We start from the raw sequence: 23,754 nt of genomic DNA, 5'->3' as shown, positions 1-23,754 counted from the left end.
AGCAACTTTCATATTTTAATTTGTTCACCAAACCGTGTTGATATGCTCACAAGTTATTTAACAGCCTGCATCTGCTTTGTGTTGTAGGTGACGAGCAGTGGCGGAGCCAGACATTTTTCATTGGAGTAGCCAAGATGAGACCACGGTGGTACGCAGATACCTGACATTCATATTTATTGATTCATTCTTATATTATTATTTATTGTTATTTGAATATTTCTTATGATTATAACATTTTTAACACATACCTGTTTTTTTTTTTTGAGGGGAGAGGGTTGACAACTGAGGTCTTTTGGAGCAATTCATAGCTGAGCTGACATGTTTTCAATCCATATTTTCTGGATTCTGCTCATGATCATGACGGCCAAAACCACATAGGGCATAAAACGAAAGTATACGCCGATCGGCACTCACACTGAACAGATTTGTGTGCAGAATCACGCTTCAATGCCAACACAAAATAGGTAGCTTGCTTCTGCTTCCTCACTTAAAATTGTGTGCTGCAGTGAAACGCATCCAAGTGGAAACGACAATTAGGCTGAAATACCACGTTTCTCAAAAATTGTCCTGCAGCTGTCGCGGTTGCTACTATGGTGGCCGGTGAGTTGCCCGATCCCCCCCCCCACTGCCACTGCCATTTTTTATTTTTTGCTGCTGTTTTTCAATTTTACAAATATTTCAACTTCCTTCTTGTATTTTTTGTCAACATTTTGTCACTTTATCCATTCATCCATCCATTTTGGGGATGTGGGGAAATGCTGGAGCCTATTCCAGCTGTTTTTGGATGTCTTGTCACTTTATTCCCACAATGGTTTTACTTTATTTTCATAATATCAACTTTTTCTCAACCTAAGTTTCCAAAAAGTGCAATTTTATTATTTGTTTTGTTACTAATATTGTGAAAATTATTGCAGAAACTAAAATATTTTCCTCTAATTTTTTACATAATTAGTTTTACATAATTGTATATATTAATATTAGGAATTTATTCCAATATTTCAAATTTTCTGCCAGTTTTCCTGTTTTATTGTATTTTTTAAATGAGTAGAGGTCCGTGAGCTGCAAACAGCCACACGTTGGACACCCCTTGATCTAACATAACGTGTAATCAACATCCTCTCATAAGTTAGCATGCACATATAAAATAATAATTCGAAAACACATACACATTTAGCAAACAACAAAGTTAAGAGTCATAAATACAACCAATAAAATGTCCCCCTGCAACAGAGAAATGTTTTGGTCCACCTCAAGGAAGCTGAATATAACACCACTGAGGTGCAGCCAATCAGCCTTTGATTGATTGATGATGAGTTCATGTTTCATTGCCTGTTTACTTTCACTTTCAAAGCGGGTGGCTTCCTACCCCGAAAGTGCATACGAATGAGAAACAACATGGCAACACAATGACATGTTAACACTGCTCTACACCGTTTAAAGATGGCTACATATTGTGAAGTCTGCAGTTTTGCCAGGACTTGAAGCGGAGCATCAGTTGCGCTGCGTCATTATGCTGTGCCTGCATAGTCCGCCGATACAAGGTCACGGACTCCAGAGAGTTCACATAATTGTATTCATTAATTTCAATATCATCAATGTGCCACGATGATATCAATGGATAAGCTAGCACTAATTAGCCCGAGCAATCAACAAGAACATTGTCAAGTGGACATTTTTTGCAGTGTGCAGGAGAAGGCAGCGAGCTAGCAGGGAAGAAAATGGATATCTGTACCTATTAGCTCCACAGCTCCCCACTCAGATCCCAGGAGGCTTTCTAACACTATGTTCTACAAACTGATGATCCTGGAGGTCGGGCAGGGTTATCCGCAGCCTCTCAGCGAGAGAGACATCCCTCATCTGTCACTGCAGAGGCTTCTTCTCATCCAAAACCAGTTATATGCTGGAGATGAATATGTAGATTACCATATGGTGACACACTGCATCAAGTTTCCACTATGCTTTTATTTTTAATCCATACAAACTCAAAATACGTTTGACCTTTCTGCAGAATACCCTACGTCCATACGCAGTGATGCCACCTGCAGTGTGAAACACCACAGAGGAGCACTGGGAATCATCCAGTGGTAAGCTTTCTGCTGACTTTATATGTGTTTACAAAGACATCCTTTCTGCAAGCTTAACTACTGTCCATGATTCACTCTTATTATTGTTCACAATGTGTGGTGGGTCCACTAACAAGCTGACAGGCTAACGCATGTGTTGTTTACTGATACACATTCTATCTGTGCATAGAGTGATAAAAATAGCTAGTGCTTGCAGTATACAGACACATACCGTATCTCACACAAAGCATTTTATTATATCTTAGGTGTAGTACTATACTAGAAATAAGACTACTGTAGAGTAGTCAGTGTGCATCTTATATAGAAGTTTGAATTAATGCTTTAATAACTGGTAACAGTGTACCGCATAGTGTCCAAAATGTGTTAATATTTGTGTAATAACATGATAGAATTTATGGTTCTCCTCAGAAACAATAAAACAATAATCATTTTCTACCACTTATCCTCACAAGGGTCACAGGGGGTGCTGTAGCCTATCCCAGCTGTCTTCAGGCACCCTGGACTGGTGGCCAGCCAATCCCAGGGCACATATAGACAAACAACCATTCACACTCACATTCATACCTATGGAAAATTTGGAGTCGCCAATTAACCTAGCATGTTTTTGGATTGTGGGAGAGAACCGGAGTACTTGGAAACTCCACACAGAGATGGCCGAGGGTGGAATCGAACCCGGGTTTCCTAGCTGTGAGGCCTGCATGTGAACCACTCATCCACTGTGCAGCCAATATTACCTAATATTAAATTCATTCATTCATTTTCTACCGCTTTTCCTCACAAGGGTCGTGGGGGGTGCTGGAGCCTATCCCAGCTGTCTTCTGGCGAGAGGCGCGGTACACCCTGGACTGGTCGCCAGCCAATCACAGGGCACATATAGACAAACAACCATTCACACTCACATTCATACCTATGGACAATTTGGAGTCGCTAATTAACCTAACATGTTTTTGGAATGGTGGAGGAAACCGGAGTACTTGTAAACTCCACACAGAGATGGAACTCGGGTCTCCTAGCTGCGAGGCCTGCGTGCAAACTACTAGTCCTCCGTGCAGCCAATATTACCTAAAATGAATTTTCACCAACAGGTGCTGACATTGAAATTGTCCATTCATTTTCAATGGAATTACATATCATGAAAATGTGGTCATTGAAAAAATAACTCTGAATGAGTTCAGCATTCTCCAATTGGAATAGTGGGAAGTGGTTGAGAAAAGCGGGAGTAGTTAGAATGTCAGAATTAAAAAATGAAAAAGGATTGGGGAGTGCCAAATGAATTCCCAGTTCACTATCAATGAGAACGTTGTCATAGAAAATATGAAATGTCGGACTTGTGTGACTTTCAGTGGATAGAGTACATTGACTACTGAAAAGTGCCATGGTTGAAGTACCTAATGTATTGTATGTCCAGTGACAGTCACACCTTGTACTTCCTCTCCATGCAGTATGAGATGTTGTCATGACATTCACATCCTATTTGAATGTGTTAATACATTGGACAGGCTATTTTTATTTTCCCTAGACAGGTTTTTTTTTTTTTTTTTGGTCTCCAGTGACGTTGCTTGCCTCTTTTCACTCAAATCTCCAGAGGATGACAGCAGATGATGTGTTTCTACATGCACTTTGTCGTTAGATTTGAAGGTTCTTGTAATAAGAATACGGCCCCTATCAAACGGATTATTTTTAGGTGACACCTTTTGTAGCGTTCCCCCTTCAACGTGCAGCGTTTGTGTCTGTCAAAGTTAGAATTGAGCATATGTAATGTTACACTATGCAGAATAAAACATTGTTTGACATGAGCGGAACGTTTGAAGCAATGCTGCTCTTTAACCTGCAATATAGTTATGCCTGCATTGTTTAAAATACATCAAACTGGTTCTTATGTGTCATTTATGACCGGTCTTGGGCAAATTATTTAAAATGAGTTGAATTAGTAACACAATTACTCCTTCATAAATCTAATTAGTTATCAGGGAAAGTAATTATTGTCCTACTTTAAAAAAAAGAGGATCAAATATGTCAAAGAAATGTGATTTACCTTTGTAGTGGCGTTATGAGATTAGTGCTGAGGACTGAGCTTGAGACTTGCAATTCTCCCCCAAAACCTTAGGGGGAGGTGTTTTTCTCAGATTGAGTATCCACAACTCATAAATACTATATGAATTAATAAATCAATAGAATTAACAAATAAATAGGTGAATTGGCCACTCCAAATTGTCCATAGGTATGAATGTGAGTGTGAATGGTTGTTTGTCTATATGTGCCCTGTGATTGGCTGGCCACCAGTCCAGGGTGTACCCCGCCTATTCCCCCGAAGACAGCTGGGATAGGCTCCAGCACCACCTGCGACCCTCGTGAGGATAAGCGGTAGAAAATCAATGAATGAATAAATGAATAAATATAAGGCATTTAGAAGACGCATTCAAAGATGCTATGTAGAATTCTGGCCACGAGGTGTCAGTGATGTTTCTGTAATGTTTGGTGAGACACAACAGACTCGATTGCAGGTTTGAATTTTCTCACACAGGAACGATAGTCCCTCACATTAGCTGTCATAACCCACACCAAACTAAAACTCAGCTTGATCAACCCTTCCTGTCCATCCCCAGATCAGATCCCCATCACTGGAACACATTTACAAAAACACACATTAATCTTATTTATGTCTTAAATGGCTTATTTACTCTCATTATGTCTACAGTATTGGGTAATTCAAGTGTATAAGGGACTATAGGGGTGTTATTTCATGTACAGAGGGCTCTAATAATACATTTAGAAGGTCATAAACAGGTTTAAGGGCTGCACGGCAGTCGTGTGGTTAGCGCGCAGACCTCACAGCTAGGAGACCTGAGTTCAATCCCACCCTGGGCCATCTTTTTGTGGAGTTTGCATGTTCTCCCCGTGCATGCGTGGGTTTTCTCTGGGTACTCCGGTTTCCTCCCACATTCCAAAAACATGCTAGGTTAATTGGCAACTCCAAATTGCCCATAGGTATGAATGTGAGTGGGAATGGTTGTTTGTCTATATGTGCCCTGTGATTGGCTGGCCACCAGTTCAGGGTGTAGACAGCTGGGATAGGCTCCAGCACCCCCAAAGACCCTCGTGAGGATAAATGAAAAATGAATGAAAAAATAAACAGGTTTAATAAACTCTACACTAAAAATACTGAGAAACACACAAACAAAAAAAAGTACACAAAAGTTAATGAGGAATGAACCAACCTAACCTTAACCACGACTCATTAGTTCAGTAACTACTCTAAATGTAGTTTCTCAGTAGCTCATTAGTTACTCTAAATCTATTAGTTCTTCATTAGTCCCTCAGCAACTACTGTAAATTTGTGCTGTAGTTATTAGTGCTAATTTGCGAACATTCATCATAGTCGTGTCTGGAACCAGGTCCGGGGTGTACCCGGTCAGCTGAGATAGGCTCCAGCATACCCCCGTGACCCTAGTGAGGATAAGCGGTATAGAAAATGGATGCATGGATGTTGAACAAGATTTTCATTTTAGGTTCTACTCAGCGACCCAATGAATGATTTTTTTATTGTTTAATAATGACTTTTATTACCAGGTGTCCTTGTTGCTTGGGGATTTAATTGTTTTATGGTGACTCATCAATTCATATTTCCCATGACCTTTGACAGGTGCATGATGCAGGGGCCATAAATCTTATTTTGACTAAATTCCCATTCCATTTCGCCCCGGCAGCGCTGATAGAAATCTAAAGACAATAAAAACACATGTACCTATATAGTGGAAAAATAGGGCGGCGATGGCTGATTCAGCATCCCCCCCCACACCCACCCATAAGTTGACCGTGGAGACTTCACAGCTCATGAAGCATGTCAAGGGTGCAGTCAACTCACCATAAAACCACTCCAATAGACTCCCCAGTCGCAAGGGGAAGCCGGCATTGTTCCTGGGCAAAAACAGAAAATTGGCCCTCCATGAAAAACATGCGTTAAATTTAATGCTATAAAACATTATTTTGAGGCGGGAGGGGGTGGACGTCTCTCTGAAAAAGGCCCGAGGTGTTTACAGTGTGAATGATGTCCTCGCCCGCGCTTGTTTATTGCAGAGTTTGGGGGAATATTCCGAAGGCGTTTCATGGTGACATTTTGTGATGTGTTCCACCGACGGAGAAAAGGCCAGGGAGGGCGGCACAATTTATTGACTGAATTTCACACTTATAAATGGCTCTTTTACAAGTGACATAAAGAAAATGATATGTCCTCCTGCTGAGGCTCATGCGCACATCCCCGAGTTTGTTTCCGTGCAGCAGCTGCAGTCACGGCACTTACAGTGAGTAACGCCTCGCTCAATAGACCATAACTTGGCTTCTGATGAAGATGGTGCGGAGAATTGAAGATTAAGGGGGGAGTATTTTTAGTTCCTGAAGCTTTTTCTTGATGTAGCACAGCGCTGTGTTCACCTTCACTGTCTCGGACAGCTTGCAGGAAGATCTTAAAATGAATGCTCATCTCGGTGATGAGGGGGCCGCTGTCTGTTCTAAACGATACACATGCTCTCCAAAATCACCCTCAGGCTTTTGTCTGTCCCCAAAACTGATGCAAATGAATGTGGCGCAAAATAACCTGTTTAAATAATAGCGTAAAATACTATTTTAAATAAGCCTCACAGGTCCCTGTGTAGTGTATGGACCAAAATCTTTAGCTTTAATGCTAATGAGATGTGTTTATGTATTTTGGACACCCCTCCCTTAAAGCATTTGTGCTCCTCTTCTCTCCAAAATGGAGCAAACAAGTGAAGGAGATGAACGACTGTTAGAGCATCGCTAAAAAGTCTATTTTGCCTAATAGTGCGCCTTTAAAAGTCTATAAAGGATTCTAAATTGTATATATTTTTGTAGAATGCGGCGAGGGGAATGGCTTTCTCATCTTCATTCATTCATTTTCTACAGCTTATCCGCACGAGGGTCGCGGGGGTGCTGGAGCCTATCCCAGCTGTCTTTGGGCGAGAGGCGGGGTACACCCTGGACTGGTGGCCAGCCAATCACAGGGTACATATAGACAAACAACCATTCACACTCACATTCATACCTATGCACAATTTGGAGTCACCAATTAACCTAGCATGTTTTTGGAATGTGGGAGGAAACTCGAGGTTGGAATCAAACTCGGATCTCCTAGCTGTGTAGCCTGCGCGCTAATCACTCGGCTTGGTATATATTTGGTATTTTATTTTATTATCAACAGGCAGTATTTAATCACAAACTAGCATGATTTATTAATTCATATATTTTTTTGTAGTTGTGGCTACACCGCCCTCTAAGGTTTTGGTAGAGAATTGCAAGTCTCGAGCTCAGGCCTCAGCATTAATATCATAATGCCACTACAAAGGTAAATCACATTTCTTTGACATATTTGATCCTGTTTTTTAAATAGCACAATAATTACTTTCCCTGATAAGTAAATAGATATATGAAGGAGTAATTTTGTTACTAATTAAACTCATTTTAAATAATTTGCCCAAGACCGGTCATAAATGACACACAAGAACCAGTTTAATGTATTTTAAACAATGCAGGCATCACTATATTGCAGGTTGCTTCAAACGTTCCACTCATGTCAAACAATGTTTTATTTTGCATAGTGTAACTTTACATATGCTCAATTCTAACTTTGACAGGTGAGAGGCAGGGTACACCCTGGACTGGTGGCCAGCCAACCACAAGGCACATATAGACAAACAACCATTCACACTCACATTCATACCTATGGACAATTTGGAGTCGCCATTTAACCTAGCATGTTTTTGGAATGTGGGAGGAAACCGGAGTACCCGGAGAAAACCCACGCATGCACAGGGAGAACATACAAACTCCACACAGAGATGGCCGAGGGTGGGATTGAACTCGGGTGTCCTCGCTGTGAGGCCTGCGTGCTAACCACTCTTCCGCCATGCAGCCCTTTGTCATGTTTAAGTAAAAAAAAAAAAGTTCTGAAAAGTGGCAACATTGTTACTCATTGCAGTACAAACTCAATAAAAGGTTGGCTTCCTTCCCGCTACTGTGTTCTAACTTCAGTAACTGTGAAAGTATGATAAATTACCTCCAAGGTGAGTACACCCCTCATATCTCAGAAAGCATTTGTATTATAGTTTATCTTCTCAGGGTACAATACTGTAGATTAGATATATACTGTAAGAGTAGTCCGTGTACAGCTTGTATCTAAAAGTACAGTAGCTGTCGATGTGTTCAGGTCAGAATAACATTCTTAAAGTGTGTGATGACTATGAGTTGGTAACAATTTACGTGCATTTTACATGTTTATGTCTTCCCTGACAATGTTTTTTGCTTGAATGTTCGTCCTTGAACGCACCATAGTTGTGTGCTGTGAGACATAAAAGTTTGTTTGGCAAACCGTGTGTCAAAAAAAGTAAAAAAAAAAAATTACGGGCATATAGTAAATCAGTCACGTTTTTTTCTGTGTTTGTTGGTGGTCCAGGAATGCAACCCTTGGATACAAGCTGTACACTGACTACTCTATAGTGCTGCCCATTGCTGCAATGTAAGGTGTGTAGTCCTAGTGCATATTGTTAAAGGGGGGTACCCACCATTCACATTTGCCTTTAAGGTGCCTCAGCTCTGATTTAAAATCTATTTGCAGCCAATGACGCCCACAACAACAGCCGTGACGTCAAACACCCGCCCTCGAGGGTGCTTTTTAAAAATAGTGTGCAGCCTCTGCGTTGGTTTAACACTAAAAAGTCACATATTTCCTGTGCATGTTAATATACTCTGTATACTAAAACAGGGAATTGTTTTTCACGTCTGATCCAATTAAACACTCAGCTCTCATCATGTTTTTTTATTTTTCATAATATTCAAACATATGTCTTTTTTTAAAAACAATATCCCCCCCGAGCCTGCAAACAGCAGGCGTTGTAATGTCTCATGCATTATTTGTTTCACGCTGCGAAAGATAAAAATCACCCGATGTAAATGTTATGAGTTTGTTAAAAATAGGCCAATTTAGCATGCATGGCAATTAAACAGACATTTGCATTATACTCTGCAACGCAAGTGTACAAATGATGACATGATGCAAGAGTGAGGTATCATGGGATGAGTGAGTGTACTTGCAAAGGCAAACATTGTCGTCACGACAGGTTCCACCCACACACCTCAGGATGGCAAATGAGACCAAAAAAATGCAGTAAACAACCCCAGTTTAAAACGAGAAAGACCTCATTTAATTATGAGGTCCATTTCTCAGCACAGTGGCTGTTCGTCCTCCTTGGTTACGGTTGCTATGCCCATCAAGTCAGCAGTCACATGACTAATTCTGCCGGCAGAATGAATGTGATGTGTCAGTCAACATGTTGAATCCTTGTTTTGGTATGAGGAAGAACATTTTGCTCTTTTTGGAGTTGAGACCACCAGAGAGCACGAGGCGTACGCGGCTGCACTTGTCAGGGGTCGGGGGAGTGTGAGAGGAAAGGTCATGGCTGAGAGCGTTCAGCTCCATTGATTTTTGTCCTAATTAACCAGCATCAGCGTGTTGTTATGAGGTGTCATTCACACAGAGGGCAAAGAGTGACATCATTTTTCGTTATCTACCACGCTGGTCCCTAACCTTTCGTAACCCATGGATGTTGGTCCGCGTTCCAACAAACCCCTAGCATGTCTTAACTTGACACTGAATAAATACAAACATGATAACTCAATACACACACAATAATGTCATGAAAGCTCAACAACGATGAAAGAACGGTAAAAATCAATTTCTTGTCTCAAAACACGCAATTATGGTGCCTTCAAGGGCAGCTGGGAATGTAGGCCCCACAAAACAATGACGCAAAACAACATCAACAAATAAAAACTATTAGTTTTCTAACACTATGTTAGTTGTTTATCAAGACGACGGATGCCTTGAGAAAGAAGACATGGTCTACACAAAAGGGGTCAGGATCATGTCCGAGGCAACAGTTCAATTCCGTTTTATTTACCGTAATTTCCAGTGTATAAGCTGTGATGTTCTCATCTCATGAGCTCTTCTTTACTTCAGAGCTACTACAAATCGTTTAAATGCAGCTGCCATTTAAGTTGCTGTGTGATGACTTTAGTGTTCTCTGTAAGATGACACAGAGTCAGAATTCTCCCCACAGAGTTTTGCGCGCCAAAATATGGCATTTTATGATGTGGACCTGAGCAGCTTGTAGTCCGTGTTAGCTATGAACAAATTTGTTTTTTTCTTAAATTTAGTGGGTGTGGCATAAACGCCTGTACGTCTTATACACTGGAAATTCAGGTATATAGCGCAAATTTACAGATGTTATCTCAAGGCACATGGAGCAGGTCTAGAACCACACTTCTCATGCATTAAAGAGAACCAACCCCACAGAGCAAGCACTTAGCGATGGAGGCAAGGAAAACCTTTGTTGGGTGGCCATCTGTCTCAACCAGTTTGGTAGACAGAGTGTAAAGGGACAGAACGTAGAGACAGAAATAGGACAAAGGGGTTTAGCGACTGGGGGAGGGATGGGAGAACAGGTTGGTGGCTGTGGTAGGACTTCCGGACTTTGGGTCATCTTCAAGGCTATTGCGACTTCTCTTAAATTCAGGTAACCGCCTTTGAAGAGATGATAAAGCTGGAGTATACCTGAATGTAGCATCTACGTCAGCATGAATGTCATTTTTCTTTGGTTAGAGAATCTTTGGTTCCAATTTTCAATGACGATTGCCAAAGATATGTCTTGGTTTTGGGTTTCTGTTATCGTACTTAAATCATCCAGTCTCTGAGAAGAGTGGACAGTGGTTCTTTTAGAGCTGGGACACTATAGACAGATTGTTTTACATGTAAATTCATTTTCTACCACTGGAGCCTATCCCAGCTGTCTTCGGGCGAGAGGTGGGGTACACCCTGGACTGGTGGCCAGCCAATCACAGGGCACATATAGACAAACAACCATTCACACTCACATTCATACCTATGGACAATTTGGAGTCGCCAATTAACCTAGCATGTTTTTGGAATGTGGGAGGAAATCGGAGAAAAACCACGGATGCACGGGGAGAACATGCAAACTCCACACAGAGATGGCCGAGGGTGGAATCGAACCTGGGTCTCCTAGCTATGGGGCCTGCCCGCAAACCACTCGAATTTTGCAATTAAGATCTATCAATTCTATATTTTATTTTGTATCGGTGTCAGTTGCTTCAGGTTTCGTACATTTCAGTTTTCCTTGGCTCTTTCGAGATTGGAGATAGATTTTCACGAAACTTTTCAAAGTCCTGTAATATTGGTTTTCTGAAACAAAATCATGGTTGAATTTATTGCATACCAAGTTTCATTGTTGTCTGTGAACTTTTCAGCCCACTTTTGTGTGCCATCAACGTCCATTATTTAATGTATGCTGAAAACATACGTATTCTATTTCAGTGAGTGACTTTGAAGACTAAATTGCACTTTGGAGCATATGGAGCAAAAAAAACAAAAATGGCCAGCATCTGACAGTAATTGCAGGAGAGAGTGATAATGGCTTCCAATTGCTGGTGTGCACGCTTCAGCCTGTGATCAAGTCGATGTACAAGTGTGTGGATGTCAGTGTTTAGCCGCACACATTAAAGATTGACACATAGCAACACGATTCCTGTCGGCCTTTAATCATTTTGTGCAGTTGAAGTTTTAATAAAGTTGACTAATTTCCCCTAATAAGCTACATTTTGAAAGATTAATGGCTGAGATCTCGCCTGTGCCGCCTCAAAGGCTTTGATATTTTACTTCTCCAAATACGCCCCAGACGGCCGAGCTCTCCCAACACACAGGCGTGCTTCAAAAAAAAAAAGAAAAAGTGCAATGCAAACGACATAATTGGCTATGTAAAACTCTTAGCTCTATTAGCCGGAGGGGAGCGTGGTGCCTGATAGCCTTCGTCACCACTAAAGCTCTTCATTAATCTCCATTGGTGAGGTCAAGGAGGTGCGGCGTGCACGACAAATGGATTTAAGCCCCCGCCATGGAGAAATGAACGTGTGGCACAACCATGGGGGTGGATGGCTTCCTGATTTTCCTTACTTTACACAGCACATGAAATTATGTCTGCAGTTTAGCAAGAAAAGTCTACATCTTTGACGACTTTTCTCAGTTTATACGCTTTGCAGACAACTGCTTAATACCTGCTAAAACCTTGTGCATTGAAGACCCTTTTTTCCTCTCAGCTTTGAATCAAGGCTCGCTCACGGCTGCTAAAACCAACGTGCATTATTCGTTAAAAAAAAAAAGCCACTTCTTTGAGTTTATCAGTGAGCTGCAGGTTCGCTGCAGGCCACCCACCCTTAGACACTAACTCTTTAATGTCTCTCATCAAAAGTGGCTCAGAAATGAGGTTATATCCATGACATACGCCCCTCTAATAAATCCACGTGTGCAATCTGCCTAAATAGATGTTTTGGAGCCATTACAGCTTGTCCTCAAAGGACAAAGTGAATTGGAATCTTAATGGGCTGGATTATGGCCTTAAATTGTTGGATGGTTTTAACGGCCAATGAAAAAGTAGGAAAAAAGGCAGAGAACTCGATTATTTGTGCATGTGGGTGCAACTACTAACAATATATTGTTTTTATTATGCGGGTTATATGTTTCTGTGTTTTGCTAAGTCTGGCGGAGAGAAAGAGGTCAGAGAAGGAAGAGCATCCACAGTGGGCTGATGCATGAGATGAGGAGCTGCAGGCGCTCAATTCCTCAGCAACTCCTTTCCTGCAACATGCGCAGCATAAAATCAGATCACAGCTGCTCACAGTCTGGCCCTCTCTGCGCTAAAGTGATTTGCTTGCTGCCAGAATTCTGTCAAGAGTTAGCGATAAAGCACACTGCCGCCCGGCTGTACCAGAAGTCGCCCGGCCCGTAGAGCAGATCTGCAGCTTTGCCACCGTACAAGAGTGAGTATTAGCTACAGCGGGATTGAACCCGAGACGAATTTTGACAGGTTTGCTTGTAGCGAGCGCTCGCAGCGGGAGGCTTACAGCGATGATAAGCTAACATTTGAAGCAGGTCAAACCTACAAGAGTGGTTGGGGAGTGCTGACCTAATTTGGGGATGACACGTCAGGACGTTGCATGTCAGTCTCTGAAGGTTGAGACTGATTTTTAGTTAGTGTGTTGATATTTGCACTGACTGGTTTTTTTTGGTGATCCTTGTGGATTGGTCGTCAAAATGGAATGGGAGACAAGTATGGAAAAAAACTTACTTTTTAGCCACTACAAATCAACAGATCGAGTGGTTAGCATGCAGGCCTCGCAGCTAGGAGACCTGAGTTTGATTCCACCCTAGGCCATCTCTGTGTGGAGTTTGCACGTTTTCCCTGTGCATGCGCAGGTTTTCTCCAGTTTCCTCCCACATTCCAAAAACATGCTAGGTTAATTGGCGACTCCAAATTGTCCATAGGTATGAATGTGAGTGTGAATGGTTGTTTGTCTACACGTATATGTGTCCTGTGATTGGCTGGCCACCAGTCCATGGTGTACCACGCCTCTCGCCTGAACACAGCTGGGATAGGCTCCAGCGGTAGAAAATGAATTTACATGTAAAACAATCTGTCTATAGTGTCCCAGCTCTAAAAGAACCACTGTCCATTCTTCTACCACTGCACATTTTCCTCGTGCATGCGTGGGCTTTCTCCAGTTTCCTCCCAGATTCCAAAAACATGCTAGGTTAATTGGCGACTCCAAATTGTCCATAGGTATGAATGTGACTGTGAATGGTTGTTTGTCTACACGTATATGTGTCCTGTGATTGGCTGGCCACCAGTCCATGGTGTACCACGCCTCTCGCCTGAACACAGCTGGGATAGGCTCCAGCGGTAGAAAATGAATTTACATGTAAAACAATCTGTCTATAGTGTCCCAGCTCTAAAAGAACCACTGTCCATTCTTCTACCACTGCACATTTTCCTCGTGCATGCGTGGGCTTTCTCCAGTTTCCTCCCAGATTCCAAAAACATGCTGGGTTAATTGGCGACTCCAAATTGTCCATAGGTATGAATGTGAGTGTGAATGGTTGTTTGTCTATATGTGCCCTGTGATTGGTTGGCCACCAGTCCAGGGTGTACAATGCCTCTCGCCTGAACACAGCTGGGATAGGCTCCAGCAACCCCCGAGGCCCTTGTGAGGATAAACGGTAGAAAATGAATGAATGAATGAAGTCAACAGATAATGTTTGTTATAGATATAGGAGCAACAGCGAATCAGAAAATGAGCTGAATGTCAGCTGACTAATCACAGCGGACTCCTATAAAGTGACATGTAAGTCAAGGATAACACAGGCAATCGACCCATGCTACCGATCACCATGGATGTAATGGGCACCCCCAGTCTGCAGTGTCCCATCTGTAAAAGAATCATTATGGATTCTTCAAAGCTTTATTTGGGTACCGTTTAGCTACCAACCAACACACTGTATGAAAACCAGGGCGTTTTTGACAAAAATTTTCATCAAAACCGAATCCTTCAAAAACTAAGATTCTACTGTACATCTGTATCTGTCATCGCATTATGTCAGTTTTAATGGTACGATTCATGGTCCAGGGGAACACATCCTCAGGGTCAAAGAGTGGAACCAGGGTCCCCATCTAATAGTACATCCCAGGTGCAGTCATTTGACAGTCCTGTCCCGATAATTGCCTCTGCTGCCAAACCCGGGCCAGAGGTTACAATATGTATTGACCCCTCCTGTTGGTTGAGTGGGCAGTTGGCAGGATTAGGCAAAAAAACACCTGAAAATGTTGTTTTCCTTTCTTTTCACAACCACTGGAGATCTTCTAGCTGTGTATAAAACATCTCCATTTTACACACAACCCCTCTTGAGTGCAGTACTTTCCTCAGGGTACTGGATGTATCTTGTTCATTGGTGGTCATGTGTAGTATAACGTCAGTATAAGACTCAGTACTGTCAAGTATGATGGGTTGGATACCAGCAATAAGAATATATATGAGGCTTTTTGTACTTTTTGTATTGATGCGATGTCCGGTGCAACATTATTGGTTCTTGTGCAGCAGTTAGTGGTGCTTGTAATATCGGGCTCCCCCGTTGCTAAAAATCATTACATGTGAAAATGTGTGTGTTACCACGCAGTGGGAGGGACATGTCTGTTGTATCGCAGACAGGAAACTCAGCCACACCGCCATAAAGGTTATATCCTCTATTCTTCTGCAATGCAGACGAACGCTGCCTCCGGCGCCAACGATGGTTCAGACCGCCACTAGTTAGCATGTCCGGCGCAATTACCCTCACCGGGAAGGTGACGCAGCACTGGCCCTGATCTAAACAGATCTCGTTGCATCCCTCGCACTTCCAGTTAATTGGTTAATGAGGTAGATGGTGTCAGCTTCAGGACGGAGTCACAACGAGGAAACTAGAATGGCGTTACATGTACTTAACTTGCTGATATAGTTCATCTTCAAACAGCTAAAATAATGCATAAGGCTAAAAATAACCAATTACCTAAAAATGTCATCCAATACTTCTCTACAAGAGAGGAGAAATATGATCTCAGGGAAGAAGTACATTTGAAACACTTCTATGCTAGGACTACGTTAAAAAGCCATAGCATTTCAGTATGTGGAATCAAACTATGGAATGGATTGAGTAAGGACCTCAAACAATGCACAACGATGAGCCAATTCAAGAAACAATACAAGCAGTTGATGTTTGCTAAATACAAGGATGAAGAGTCTTGAACCAGTCATGATGTGCTATACATATCACTATATTGACACTTACTATGGTACCCATTATGTCATTATATGGTCATATCACCTCATACTTCAGTACGTGTCAACAATAAAATAAAATAAAAATTATATTAGGCAAGCAGGAAGTGAACAAATGTAACAGTTACTGATTGTAAAAGTACCAGATGGAGGGGTAGGATTTAATAAGCTTTGCTTCTTCCTACTCCTTTTGGACATGTGGAACTGTGAACTGATTATGTGATGCATTCAATTGTAATCGGATGCATGTTCAAATGAAATAAAACCATTACCATTACCAAAATATTCTTCTAAAATGACCTTGCAGAATGAGCTATGCAATCCCAAACACACCAAATAAGCTTCATCTATAATACTAATTAAACCCATTTTTGCTGTTGCTCCAAATAACACTAACACGGCCAATTGGGAGAGCCGTGGTGTTGTAAACATGTGTTTTATCATACATGTGCAGCATATGACGCTGGTCTAATTATTATTAATCACCTTTTTCCCTCCCTTTTGGTGCACAACACAAATTGCTCAGTTGTGCACCCTGAATGCTTACGATAAGGACCTTCTCGCCACGAAAAGTCGGGCCCCCAGACTGGTGCGCAGTGTGTCCCCCCCCTCTGCAGAATGGCTGAAAATGGAAATTTTTCAAAACAATGAGGTCCATTTGTGGTGTTAAGCCGGATGAAAGGAAGCGTATTTAGCCGTACACTGTTGGAGCCGCCCTCTCCGTTTGGTATTGTGACCAAAGAACCAAAGCAAGAAAAGGTTAATTAACGTTTGATAGAACATGCTAACATCTTTGTTCTCTGTGTTTTGTTCAAAGGTGGAAGAATGTCAGATATGTTGTCTGCCCTCCCCCAAGCTCTGCTTTTCTGTTTACGTTGCTAGCAATGGCTCATACAAGTGTTTATTCGGGTGTAAGGGAAAGACACATTCCTTTACAATTCCCAAGTGGTTGGAGTTCCTGATTCCCAACCAGCAAAATAAATGTATTTTAATCTGGCAACGGTATTTCACACATATAGAATACATTAAAACAGATGGAATCCAAAGAAATACAGCTGATTAGGTGCAGACTAGAACTAGAAAGCTTTCTGTGCTGGTTATTGTGTGTAGCTGCTCTATAGGAGTCCATAACTCAATACAGAGAGCGGAAAAATGAGACTGATTTCGCAGGAAGCATGAAATCCAAAGAAATACAGCTGATTAGGTGCAGACTCTGAAAGAACTAGAAAGCTTTCTGCGCTGGTTATTGTGTGTAGCTGCTCTATAGGAGTCCATAACTCAATACAGAGGGCTGAAAAATGAACATAATACGTCCCCTTTAATACTCTAGATTAATTCAGTGAGGCAGATTCAAAGGGGAAATATGTTGTACATAATAATTATGTCAGTTCTTCTTGCGTACAGTATGTGTTCAAATCCTCAGTTCTGTTGCAGCAAGCCAACATGCTAACCACTCGGCTGATGTTAAGTCATTATCTTAAAATTAGCATCATAACTCCTGTTTGCTAACTTGCTAACTGTTTGCTAACTTCTGTAAATCTCTCGACCCCCGAATAAAAGACACCCCATTTTTTACATTCTTTGTTGTCTCACAGCTGAATTAGAAAGCAAAAAGTCACATTTCTGTCAAGTACTCACATTGTAGCACAACAGGATATTGGGCATACAGCTCAGTGATGCTGTTTTTTTTTTTAAAGCACTTTGAAAGGATGTCCAGATGAATTTGCACACAGTCTGGCAAATGGAGCGGACCTCCGTCAATCAGACCTCCGATAGGTTAATAGATTTTTTTTATATTGTATAAATCTCTCAACCTCCGACTATTTTTTTTTACATTCCTTTTTGTCTCAGAGCTAAATTACAAAGCAAAAATACTTTTATCAAGTCGTCAAATCGTAGCACATAAACAACACCAAAAGTATATTAGGCATAAAAAGCCTCGTGTAGCTCAGGCATTGGCCTGTAACAGCTCAATTAAGAGTTTTTTATTCCTCGTTAAAAGCATGTTAAAAGGATGTCCAGATGAATTTGCACACAGTGTGGCAAATGGAGCGGACCTCCGTCAATCGGACCTCCGATAGGTTAATACCACAGAAAAATAGAGCGTATGGAGTGATTGATTTCTGTTCCGGAACAAATTTTGCTTCATTCAGTGTTGAAATATTTCTTGACACTTTATTCTTAATTTTGGACAACTCATTTGTCATCTATTATGACACTGAGAAATGTATTTTCCCTCACCCTGTCAATGTCTATGCCATCTAAACGTCCTTTTTGCTATTACAAAATAGCATAATTTTAGTTTTACTTAGGTTTATACAACTTTACAACTTTTTAATATAGTCATTTTATCAGTGAGCTTTTTTTTATTAGCTCTTGCAGGCTTCCTTCAGAACAAAATGCAGTTGCATCATCTGCAAATAAAACAATCTTTAGGTCTTTTTGTTATTTATATATAAGCTGAACAGTTTTGGTCCTGGAATTGACCTCTGGGGTACACCTCAAAGTGTATTTAAGCAATTCCTTCACATTCCTGTTTGCTTGTAGCTTTTTACATTGTCCTCTGATTCCATACCCTTTTAGTTTGTAAGTTAAGATATTGTGATTAATTCTACCAAATACTTTTGTTAAATCCATAAATACTGCTGCTGCGCACTCGCGTTGGTAATTTCCTCAGTTATTTGGAATAGTTCTGTCAAAGTTGAAATGTTAGCTTTGTATCCATATTATAATTTATTCTTATTTATACATTTCTCTAGCTTTTACTTGGGGAGAAGTCATTTTGGCGGAATTGATTTTTTTTATATTGTATAAATCTCTCAACCTCTGACTATTTTTTTTTACATTCCTTTTTGTCTCACAGCTAAATTACAAAGCAAAAAGTCATACGTTTATCAAGTCGTCAAATCGTAGCACATAAACAACACCAAAAGTATATTAGGCATAAAAAGCCTCGTGTAGCTCAGGCATTGGCCTGTAACGGCTCAATTAAGAGTTTTTTATTCCTCGTTAAAAGCATGTTAAAAGGATGTCCAGATGAATTTGCACACAGTGCGGCAAATGGAGCGCTCCTGTGTGGACCCACAAAAACAACAATCATCTTTGACCGTGAGAGGACAAACACGGCACCTGTTTGTTGTAATCTCCGCATGAAATAGGTTGATGCTCTATTATGTACATTTTCAATTATTGAGAAGGCGAGTGCTTTGTCATCAAACTCTCATTAAATCACGACACCAACTGTGAAAAATCAGAAAAAAAGTGCTGATTTGAAGCAGTAATTAAACATTGTAATGTCCCTCAGACATGCTGAGACCCGCAGAAGCCTCCACTTTGTTTGTGTCTTCCTCTCCGACTATCTTCTCCCATTCGGCTTTATTATCCTGCTTTATTTGTTGTCCAACATGCGGCGAAATGAAATGGAGGCGAGCGAGGAGGAGCCAAGACGGACCTGATGATTTGTGTGTTTTTGTCATAGCAAATGGTAGGAAAGGCTCGCACTTTAATTGCCATTGATTAGAGCATTAGGCTGTGCATTGTTGCAGGATTATTTCATTAGCCAGCAAAATAACATTAGGAACGAAACGGAGAGGAGAATGCAGTATGGCATGTACGCATCCTTGCTGGGCCTCTTTGCCCGCTCTCGTCTATTTTGGCCGACTTCCAGGAAGCTACGAGAACTCCAGGAAGTTTGCTGTATTTTTCCTTACAAATGTACTTTTTTTTTTCTTTACGTCAACTTTTCATGCTGATGATTGATGTTGTGTTTGTACCCTCCGTGACTCGGGCCGGGCGCCCAACGGGAGCATTTTTATTTTCTAACCTATTGTCCCGATTGCTCAGAGATGAAATGCCTTTTCTTCTTTACAACAGTGGAAATAGATCATTTGAAAAGCCAATCTCTGCGGTATAGTTTTTTTCTTTGCTTTGAAAACAGGAGCACACTTAGGGAAGTGTTCCTGATAGGAAGTAGGCCGGGGGAACAATCTTTGTTGTTGGTTCTGCTATGCCTCAGTGCCCCGTGACCTTCACAAAAAGCATCCCTTTCAGCCTTTTTCCTGTTACTGTAGCGCTTTTTTGACCCTCAGTCTGGAACCACCGAACGAATGCAGCCGTGTCCAAAGCACAGACGGCAGGTCATGTTTTTAATGAGTGCATCCACACATCCATTCATTTTCTATACCATTTGTCCTCGTTCAAAAAATAGAATATACAGTAAGGTGGCGTGGAGGTCTGGAGGTCTGACCGGTAGGAGGTCTTGGGGGAAGACCGAGGACATATCGGAGGTATGATGTAGCTCAACTAGCCTGGGCCCGTATAAGGCTGCTGGATGGATGGATAATATACAGTAATCCATCGTTTATCACACTTAATTGGTTCTGGACCCAACCGTGATAAGTGAATTTCTGTGAAATAGGATCCCTTTATTTATAAAGCAAATACCATATTTTCCGGACTGTAAGTCGCACTTTTTTTCATAGGTTGGCTGTTCCTGCAACTTATACTCCAGAGCGACTTATAAATGAAAAAAACTATTTATGTTACATAAACACTGGACACCTTTTCTGTTCATGTTTATTTTTTGTGTAGCTGAATAACCATTGTGTTAGCATATCTTACACCTATTCAACCTGTTCTTTTATTGTTAGAATTTGCCTTCCAAGAGTAATGTCTGTTTTGGTCAAGTACTTTGTAGAATAAATTACCAGCAAAAAATGCAACTTATACTCCAGTGCGACTTATGTATGTTTTTTTTCTACCTAATTATGCATTTTGGCATTGTGCGACTTATACTCCGGAGCGACTTATAGTCCAGAAAATACAGTATATCGTATTTTCTAGACTATAAGTCACACTTTTTTTCATAGGTTGGCTGTTCCTGTTCCTTATACTCCAGAGGGACTTATGTATGTTTTTTTCTACCTAAATATGCATTTTTGGCCTTGTGCGATTTATACTCCGGAATGACTTATAGTCCAGAAAATACAGTGTGTGTATATATATATATATATATATATATATATATATATATATATATATATATATATATATATATATATATATATATATGGTACTTACTTTTTCGTTCATAGAAACAACCTTCTAAATATGGTTTTTAATGTTATTAGCATCCTCAAGACATGAAATAACACCTCTATAGTCACCTTTACACTTGTAGTCCCCAAAGTAAGACAGTCGTCCCTTGCAATGCCGCGGTTCTTGCAATTCCCTCGCTATATTGTGTTTTTTCAGACATGAATAGGCTTTGGCATGTCCGACATAAGAGTCGAAAAAAAGTTCTCCCAGGACGTATTTAGAGGAAATAATTTGAGGCTAATTGGTTAGCTTACGGCCGAGTGGTTAGCGCGCAAGCCACACAGCTAGGAGACCCGAGTTCAATTCCAATTCTTCCCGTGCATGCGTGGGTTTTCTTCGGGTACTCCAGTTTCCTCCCACATTCCAAAAACATGCTAGGTTAATTGGCAACTCCAAATTGTCCATAGGTATGAATGTGAGTGTGAATGGTTGTTTGTCTATATGTGCCCTGTGATTGGCTGGCCACCAGTCCAGGGTGTACCCCACCTCTCGCCTGAAGACTGCTGGGATAGGCTCCAGCCCGTGTGGATAAGCAGTAGAAAATGAATGACTGAATGAATGATTAGCTTAGCTTGCTTGCTTCCTGAATCATTAGCTTGCTAGCTAGTGTCCCTACAGCATGTGGTGTAAATGAATAATAGGAGCGTAAATGTAACTAGAAGGGTCTTATTTCAAAACCCATAGTAGAGTGAAGTATGCAGTGGTGAGGGATTACTGTATATTACTTTTTTATTGCAGTTTTATGAGAGGGGCCGTTTTGGGGTGTGACAGTAAATAGTGCAAGTTTTTTAATAAACCCTCATTTGCTCCAAAAAATAACGACCCATCAAAATGGACCTTGTTATTAGTACTGATAACAAGCTAGCTGTAATAAGCTCTTACAAAATATTCCACTTTGCACTTCATTTTTGTGACAAACCCACATTCTAATATGTATACAGTACATTTAGGCACATATAGACAACCATTCACAGACCACAGAGTCTGAAATGAGTTGAACATGTATTTTTTGGGATGTCAGTGGAGAAAACCTGTGTATGCATGCACTGGAAGAACATGAAAACTCCACACCGAGCTAAAAAATCTGAATCCCTGCACCCAAAAAACACATCTTCTGCTGCAGGAAAGCCACCTGTTCATACCTTTGCACATTCTGGCTGCACTCATTAGAGTTTCAATGAATTGACACTTGCACCCCCTCTACTGTGCAGCCAGGTGTTGGAAGGTTGGGGAAAAAAAGCCCCCGACAATGGGCTAAATTCAACTTCCTGTGCAAATGGACACACAAGCGCTGTGATCATTATACCCGCGGCTCTCTGATGGTGCATTTGCATAATCATCACCGTCTATTCACAGAGGACACACACAGGAGTATAATGAGACAACAGCGTATCAAGAAGCATTGCAGGGGAGCTAACGAAGACGAGCGCCGAGGGGGCAGTCGTCTGAATCTTTACGTCCACACAATGCCACCAAACGAGCACAAACTGGCATAACTTCACAGTTTTCCAGCAACAAGTAGTATTATGTTGAACTGTAAAAGAAAAAAAAAACATGTAATTTAAAAAATACATTAAAATAATAACAATTTTTTAGAAAATTAGGTTGTGAAAAAAAATACGAGAATATGGTCAAAATATCATAGGAATAAAGTCATAATTCCGAGAAGAAAATGTACCAAAACAAAATTTCAATAGTTGGGAAATAGAAAAAAAAAACAGCAGAAATACAAAAAAAACCAAATGTAATTTTGTAATGAACTCAAAAGATTAAGAGAAAATAAGTCGCAAATTTACAAGCCCAGACTCTAACTAATACTATGAGGAAAATTATGTAAAAAATTACATATAATATATATATATATATACCTAAAAAAAAAGGTCATATATTATTCAATCATTCATTCATTCATTTTCTACCGCTTATCCTCACAAGGGTCGCGGGGGGTGCTGGAGCCTATCCCAGCTGTCTTGAGGCAAGAGGCGGGACTGGTCGGCAGCCAATCACAGGGCACATATAGGCAAACAACCATTCACACTCACATTCGTACCGATGGACAATTTGGAGTCGCCAATTAACCTAGCATGTTTTTGGAATGTGGGAGGAAACCGCAGTACCCGAAGAAAACCTGAGAGAACATGCAAACTCCACACAGAGATGGCCGAGGGTGGAATTGAACTCGGGTCTCCTAGCTGTGAGGTCTACACGCTAACCACTCAACCGCCGTGCAGCCCGGTCATATATTATTCAAAACAAAATATAGTTGCCAAAGTTCTAATATTATGGGAATAAAGTCAAAAGTAAAGTCAAAATGTGATGGAAGTAAAGTAGGTGAAGTAAATATTGTAAAATAAAAATAAGTGAAAAGATTATTTAAGAAGAAAGTTGAACATTTGGACCTTTTTTTGGACACCTTTACCCTAAAAGAGCTGTTGGTGACATCGGAAACGAGCTAGGGCTCGGGCAGGAGTGAAGGTATCACTGGAATTAGCCAGAAAATACAGACAAAATACAAAAAATCATTTCCGACCAAATTTGGATAGTCGGATGGAAAGAATGAAAAACAACTTTGTGCTTTTTTGGCAAATTCCAGACCTCACAGTTCCAATACGTCTGGAGGCCTGTGTACCTTCCCAGTTCCAGAGCGATAAACGGCCCACATGACATCGTGCAGATGATTTGACTTTACTTGAGGTTTTTTTCCCTGCCAACAGCTGCAAGCAAAGAGCTCAGGTGTGTGTTTGATTTCTCCAGAGGCTCTTAGGTCTCAGCCTTTTTCATGAACACTTGAGCATTTTTAAGCCCAGTGAATTACAACAAAGAGGGGTGATGGTACAACATC

At 40.9% G+C, this 23,754-nt stretch overlaps 1 long non-coding RNA gene across 1 annotated transcript in view; it reads left to right on the top strand.

Annotated features, from left to right (window-relative positions):
- Positions 1–128: 128 nt before the first annotated feature.
- The window catches only part of LOC131132445 (uncharacterized), a 68,813-nt gene continuing 45,187 nt past the window's right edge, over positions 129–23,754 (top strand). The window contains exons 1-2 of the long non-coding RNA XR_009130367.1: positions 129–148; positions 2,009–2,084. This is a non-coding gene — a long non-coding RNA (uncharacterized LOC131132445). The remainder of the gene's footprint in view (positions 149–2,008; positions 2,085–23,754) is intronic.

This window comes from Doryrhamphus excisus, chromosome 7 (genome assembly GCF_030265055.1).
Source record: "Doryrhamphus excisus isolate RoL2022-K1 chromosome 7, RoL_Dexc_1.0, whole genome shotgun sequence".
In the NCBI taxonomy this organism is placed as follows: Eukaryota; Metazoa; Chordata; class Actinopteri; order Syngnathiformes; family Syngnathidae; genus Doryrhamphus; species Doryrhamphus excisus.
The sequence above is the reverse complement of the archived record's forward strand: the minus strand, read 5'-3'. Positions and strand labels throughout refer to the sequence as shown.